This window comes from Euprymna scolopes, chromosome 6 (assembly GCF_053919585.1).
Source record: "Euprymna scolopes isolate OS-2025 chromosome 6, ASM5391958v1, whole genome shotgun sequence".
Lineage (NCBI taxonomy): Eukaryota > Metazoa > Mollusca > Cephalopoda > Sepiida > Sepiolidae > Euprymna > Euprymna scolopes.
This window is the reverse complement of record NC_136487.1, coordinates 164,354,776-164,362,884: the sequence shown is the minus strand read 5'-3', so window position 1 is coordinate 164,362,884 and position 8,109 is coordinate 164,354,776.

Here is an 8,109-nt window from a genome sequence, read left to right as displayed (position 1 = left end):
AAATATGGTTTTATTGATAACGAACGAACCCAGAATTACATGTCTAATTCGAAATCGTCAAATTGCCTGCAAACATAGGTCGTCGTACTCGCAATGCAGAAACACTGCGGCAATTACTTGCCACTCAAAGTCATGAACAACGGAAATCTGCAAACCAAAATAGTAGACTAAGTATGATTCAAGTACGTGCGGCTACAAATCTGCGTCGTTCACAACGTAATGAACGCGAGAGGCTGAGACATACTGAAAGACGTCAACGAGGAAATGCAGATCAACGTCAAACACAACTCCATGCTAAACAATCCTGGAATTGGGATCGCCTAGCATTTCACTAAACCCTAATGAGGATTATAGTTTGAGCCACCATGTTCACATAGTCACTATGACTGAAGTATATCCCTATTGCAAGGCTCTTACATTTAAGGGAGAAACTAAAGGAATGTGTTGTGCAGCCGGTAAAATTAAACTACCTCAACTGGAAGATCCACCAGAATCATTAAAAACTTTGCTTGCTGGATATACTGCTGAATCAAAGCATTTTTTATCAAACATCAGGAAATACAACGCATGCATCCAAATGACGTCGTTCGCAGCAGAAACCATTACAGCTCAATTCATGCCACCTTTTAAAGTAAAAGGACACATTTGCCATAAAGTTGGATCTCTGCTTCCATACCCAGAGGGTCAACATAAATCCCTACAAATGTATTTCATCGGTGATAACAATGATGAACTGAATGCACGCTGTGGAATTTCAACCAGTATGAGACGGTACATTGTCTTCGAACTGAAAGACATGCTCCATAATAAAAACAATTTAGTGATTTTATTCAAAACTGCAAGTGAAATGATGCCATCAGATACACACAAGATTGTTATTCATACTGACAAAACGCCTACTGGAGAATACGTGCGAAGATTCAATGCTCCAACTATAGAAGAAGTGGCAATTGTTATAGTTGGAGATCAATTTCAACCAAGGGGTATTGTTCTTCATAGGAGGAATGATCAATTGACAAACATTGCTGAAACTCACTGATACTACGATGCCCTGCAATATCCACTCATTTTTTGGGATGGTGCTGATGGATATCATTTCCATATTAACATGATAAATTCAGTTAGTGGTGAGGAAACAAATAAGAAATGCAGCACAATGCACTATTACTCGTACAGATTAATGATTCGAGAGAACGAAAACAATCACATTCTGAAATGCCGCTAATTATTCCACCAATACATTGTAGACATGTATGCAAAAATTGAAACTGAACGTTTGCTATTCATCCGTTTGAATCAGTCAAAACTTCGTTCTGAAGAATATGTTCATTTGCGTGATGCAGTTGTTAATGATGGTAATACAACCAACGTTGAAAGACTAACAATTTTGCCATCTTCGTATTTGGGCAGTCCATGTCATATGCATGAGTACACTCAAGACGCATTTGCATATGTTCGTCAGTATGGCCGTCCTGACCTATTCATTACATTTACATGCAACCCAGCTTGGAATGAAATACAGCAACTCTTACTTCTGGGGCAATAATCGGTAGATAGGCATGATATTACAGCGCGTGTTTTCAGACAAAGCTTAAATCACTAATAAATCTCATTGTAAAACATAAAGTATTTGGATCTGTGTGCTGCTGGATGTATTCAGTGGAATGGCAAAAGAGAGGATTACCACACTCTCACATACTAATCTGCCTCTTAAACAAACTCAATCCAAACGAAATCGACAACCTAATATCTGCTGAAATACCTGATGCTGACATTGATAAAGATTTGCATGAAGTTGTCATAAAAATATGATACATGGACCTTGCGGGATATTTAATCCAAATTCACCATGCATGATAGAGGGTAAATGCTCAAAGCGATATCCCCGAGCATTATTAACTAACACAGTTACAGGAAATGATGGATATCCTTTATACAAAAGAAGGGCAGTAAAGATGGAAACCATACAAATGCCAAATGACAATATACAAGTTGATAACCGATGGGTTGTTCCATATTCACCTTTGCTATCAAAAATCTATAAATCGCACATCAATGTGGAATACTGTAACTCTGTAAAGTCCATCAAATACATTTGTAAGTATGTGAATAAAGGCAGCGATATGGCAGTTTTTGCCTTGAAAATACAGAGCTATAATCTGAATGCAAGCCTACATATTAATGAAATTGCACAGTATCAAGCTGGAAGATACATAAGCAGCAATGAAGCTGGATTGCGAATTCTTTCATTTCCAATACGTGAACGAAGTCCGGCTATTGTTCACTTATCAGTACATTTAGAAAATGGACAGCGCGTTTACTTTACAGCTTCAAATGTGCAACAGATAGCTTTGAATCCACCTGCTACAACATTAACGGCTTTCTTCATGTTATGTCAAACTGACACGTTTGCAAAAACACTCTTCTATTCGGAAGTGCCTCAGTATTACACATGGAATAAGAGTAGAAAATCATTTGAACGGCACAGAAGAGGAGAGCAAGTCGAAGGACAACCTTGAATATTCAAAGAAAAAACAATAGGCAGACTGTATACTATCCATTCCAAACAAGATTAATGTTTCTTTCGTCGCATGTTGTTGATAAATGTGCCTGGTCCAACATCATTCCAGCAACTAAAAATTGTCGATGGCATTACACATGCTACTTTTCGCAGTGAATGTCAGGCTCTGAATTTATTGGAAAATGACGGACATTGGGATGAATACATTAATGAGGCGTGTAACACATCACATCCTAATTAAATTCGTGCATTGTTTGCAACTATCTTGACCAATTGCTCCCCTTCATCTCCTGTTGAGTTATGGGAGAAATATAAATCACACATGGCCGAATACATTTTTCATCAAATAAGCAATGAAAGTACAAATACCTGTCTGGATTTTACATCAGAAATCTATAATGAGGCATTGATGAGAATTGAAAATTTGTGTTTAGAAATTGCAAACAAATTCCTCAATCAATTGGGAATGACCTCACCGACTCGATCTGCTGCTGCTTTCTTTGATGTAGAATTGCGTAGGGAACAAAATTACAACACAGATGATATTTTGTATGTGCAAGCAAATACTAACAAGCTAACACCTGAGCAAACATACGTTTACAACAATATAATGCAGACTGTAAATAATGGAGTGGGATATATATTTTTCTTAGATGCGCCAGGAGGAACTGGTAAAACGTTCTTAATTAAATTTATTTTGGTAGCCATTCGATCACAAAATGGCATAGCCTTAGCTCTTGCATCTTCTGGAATAGCTGCAACTTTGCTACCAGGTGGACGGACTGCTCATTCTGCATTGAAACTTCCTTTAAACATGCAATTTATTGAAACTCCCATGTGCAATATTTCAAAAAAAAAACATCAGGTATGGGAAAAGTATTGCAAAAATGCAAACTTGTTGTTTGGGATTAATGCACAATGGCACACAAAAATCACTGGAGGCTCTTGATCGGTCATTGCAAGATTTACGGGGAAATGATAGGTTATTTGGGAATGCAGTAATATTGCTTGCTGGAGATTTAAGGCAAACATTACCCGTAATTCCTCGATCAACACCAGCAGATGAAATAAATGCTTGCCTCAAATACTCCACTTTTTGGCAAAATGTGAAGACACTAAATTTGGCTTGAAATATGCGTGCCCAGCAGCAAAATAATCAGTCAACAGAGATCTTTTCAAAACAATTGTTGGAAATTGGGAATGGGACAGTGCTGGCTACTCTGACTTCAGGCCGAATTCAATTGCCGCAAAACTTCTGTCATCCAGTTACATCAAAAGACGAATTAATTAAAAACGTAGTCCCAGACATCCACATTAACTTTATGAATCACAGTTGGCTGAGTGAACGAGCTATTCTTGCACCCACGAATAAAAACGTCCGTGCACTCAACAATAGTATTCACTTGAACATTCATGGTGAGTTAGTCACATACAAGTCCGTTGACACTGTTGTTGAAGCAGACGAAGCAATCAATTATCCATCAGAGTTTTTGAATTCACTAGATTTGCCAGGGATTCCACCACATGTACTGCAATTGAAACTAATAGTCTACCTTACAGATTTTTTTTTAAAATTTTGCTATATTCATTCAATTTAATCATTTCACCAAACGGAACCACAGCAACGCGTGGCCGGGTACAGCTAGTAGTTATTTATAGAGATTTATTGAGGAGTAGACATATCAGAATTGCCAGTCATTGTCAACTGAGTACATCCTGTTTGTCAGCTTATAGAGAAGGTATAGTATAGTCGTATATTGTTGTTTCGTTTGGTAATCGATTCAAAAGGGGCCTATTATAGTAATTAGAACTCGGATGGAAGTGCTTCATAATATTTGTACAAAAACTGTAAATAGCATGAGGAGAACAGGAAAAAAATATGACAAAAGAATCATTTTTATTGCTATTGTGTTGCTCAAATGATAAATCCCGTTCAAACTAACGTAAATCTTTGATAATATAAGTGCTTATCCGTGCAAATATTTCATGAAAATTAGATAAGCATAGAAAGAAAAAAATCAATATTTCTGACAATAAACATCAGAGAAAACTTCAATCGGCTTTTTGAAATACAAATATTAATATCGATTTCTGTGTGATTTTTCCATAGAAAATATCATATGTATGCATTTGAAAAAAATGTAAGGAGAGAAAAAGTATAGCAATATATATATATATATATATATATATATATATATATATATAGATAGATATATATATATATATATATATACAGCGTGTATATGTGTTTTTGAATATTTGTAGTGAATTTCTCTTTGATATATGTTTAATTGCACAACAGTGAATATGCATGTCGGTCCAATAATCCAATGTGTGAAGACTGCTCTGCGAAATACTTGTAATATTGGTTGGTGTGATAATTTTCAAGATTGAAAATCGTGCATTTTTTTAAAGGTCTGTTTAAACTGATAAAATTATCGGTTGCGTTACCATGTTTACATATGGTAAGAGATAACCTTTTTTATTTTATAAAGAATTGATGTTCTTTATCAGTTTATGGTCACCATGTGCTCAATATTTTTACGTCCTTCTTCCATGGGTATTTTCATTTTCATTCCTTATGATATCACTAACATTTGTGTCATAAAGAAACAGTTATATAATACAACATAAACAACATATTAAAAGTATATATTGTACAAAAAATGTATACCAAATAAAGATTTTCGGTATTTCGAACTGTAAAGCAAGACAATCTGTGATATTTCCCTAACTCTGATAATCTTGTGGTTTATGTAATGGTTAGCCTACTTCATTATGAATAATTAGTCTATAATCAGTTAGATACCTATAACAACGTTCTTTAAAGTATTTACTCGGAAAGGGAATTTAGTATATTTTCTTTTTTGTACACTGTGATAATAACGAGTGTGATAACTTTCATTGGTGAGTAGATGTAGAACGTGTTTAAGACGATGTACGCGTATACTTTGGTGAATTGCAAACATCCATTCAACGCATAAAAATAATCTAATGAAGATAAGCAAATAAGTGTTTTTCTTATTCAATTTGTTCACGAAAAGAGTTTACGTTTACGCTACGAACCCTAAAACACTGGTCGGTTAATATGCTTTAGGTGTTCTTCCTTTTTATCGAAATATGAATATACGTATATTGCTATTGTCATTTAGATCATCTAAACACTGCTAATTTTTAACACATTTACTATGTGGCCATTTGACATTTTGGTGCCTTCCAATGAAATTATGACTACGAGGTCATCTCCCACTGGAATAATTCATATGGATACTAATCTGTTTCAACGTATCAAAAAGAGTGTCTACACTTTGAGAATAGAAATGACGAAAAAAACAAATACGTGACCTTTCTGTCATCATTTTACATTACTGAAATAACTTTTCAGGGCTGCTTATGCGACAGCCGGGAGTCATTGTGTTTACTGTCGATAAGATGAATAAGTGATGCAAATAAGACAATATATATATATATATATATATATATATATATATATATATATAAAATAGATAACAAAAAATATTTTGGACTACAATTATTTATAATGAAAGTAAAAACTACAATTTTAAACTAAATGCGGTTAGCTTCAAATATATATATATATATATATATATATATATATATATATATATGTATATATATATATATATATATATATATATATATATATATATATATATATATATATATATATATATAGCTGTAATGTTTAGCGCAATGGTGAGAAGTGAGTATATGTGTGTGAGGAGAATTCTCAACCCATATACCTTGCGAATTTTAATTTACAGACTTCCACTTTATATATATATATATATATATATATATATATATATATATAGAGAGAGAGAGAGAGAGACTATTTAAACGGGTGGAAAATCGTTCACAAGACAGATTCATAAGGTTTAAAAACGCTTTAACTACCGTGTCAGGATCCCTTAATAATTGCTTACCTTTACTCCATATCTTTTAGTTCTGTTTCGTTTTTAGCTCGGGTATTTTTAAACTTACCAGAAGTGAACTGTTTATTAAAAAAAATAATATCATGCACATATTTCAGTTTCTGTATCAATATAATATGTATCCATATTTTACCACTAGGCAACGCTTGGCGTCTACCTGGAGTATATATATATATATATATATATATATATATATATATATATATATATATATATATATATATATATATATATATATATATATATAAAGCTGAACGTCTCTGTGTGTGTCTGGTCACGAATAGGCTCCTATATGGCAGGGTTGCGGAGTCGGAGTCGGAGGGAGTCGGAGGTTTTAGTTGGAGTCGGAGTCGGAGGGAGTCGGAGGTTTTAGTTGGAGTCGGAGTCGGAGTCAGAGTCGGATTTCTAAAAGTACTAGGAGTCGGAGTCGAAGTTTTTATCCGACTCCGACTCTTTAAATCCCCAAAAAATGTTTTTAAATGGTTTTCCTGTTTGGTTTTACCAGTTGCACAATTTAGCAGTTTTTCTAATGTCTTGTTCTTAATTTTTGAGATATATCATATTTTGTACTGTCCTGCAATGCTTCTACTTCATCAAGATATTTGGATTCATCGGATCACTGCAAATCTTGTCTGGACAGCTTTATTCGCTTTGATTGTGACGTCACACATGATCAATGAAAATTCTGTCTTTGAGTGAGATCACTTTGGAAAACAATCAGATTGTAATCCGAAAGTTATCCAGTTCCTAAATAGAATTTGGCAATTTGATTAGTCCAGGACCGATCTTAAATTACAATCTTATCAAAAAAAAAAAAAATGGGCATAAATCAATTTGTGCTGTCACCATATGACAACATTGTATATGACTAACTAATCTAGCTGATTATGGCTGAAACACTGTATCCCAGTGATTTTTTCCCTTCATTTTCGATAGTTTATCACATTTTTCGTTAATAGAAATATGCTAGATTATGATAAAGCTACTTCAGAATATGAAAATCACACATTTATCAAATTTAGTGGTTTTAAATAACGAAATTGAAAACAGGGGTTGCTAATGAATATAATAAACCTACAAATGAACCAATAAAAAATAGGAATCAGAGTAAAGACATTTACGAAGCATCTTAATCTAATTAAAAACTCATTATGTTATAAAGACAATTGCAAATTAGACCTAAGTGTATCAGATATTTATGCATTAATCCATAACCATAGTAATAAAAAAATATATCTTGGCCAAATCTTGTACATTGTGTAATGTGACTTTGGTAAATACCAATATAGGTTAGGGTAGGTCGATGTTGAAATAGTAACAGAGCTAGGGTAGAGAGTTACAAATTACCAGAAAAAAGTGACCACATAATATATTGTTCCCTTTAATATTGTCAATATTTAAGGAAATTACTTCAAATTGTGAAATAATTTATGGTATTGCTAAGATAATGGTATTATCGAACAATGTCAGTCTGTAAAATTAGACAAGGTGTGAATGCCAGCAGATACATCTTTTCATAGAATAGACGAACTTTGGTATTTTGGTCCTTTGCATCTCACAATGCCAAATATCAAAGCCAGATAGATCCAAGCTAAAATCTGTCTCCATAAAATAGGTCTCAAAGATAAAGTA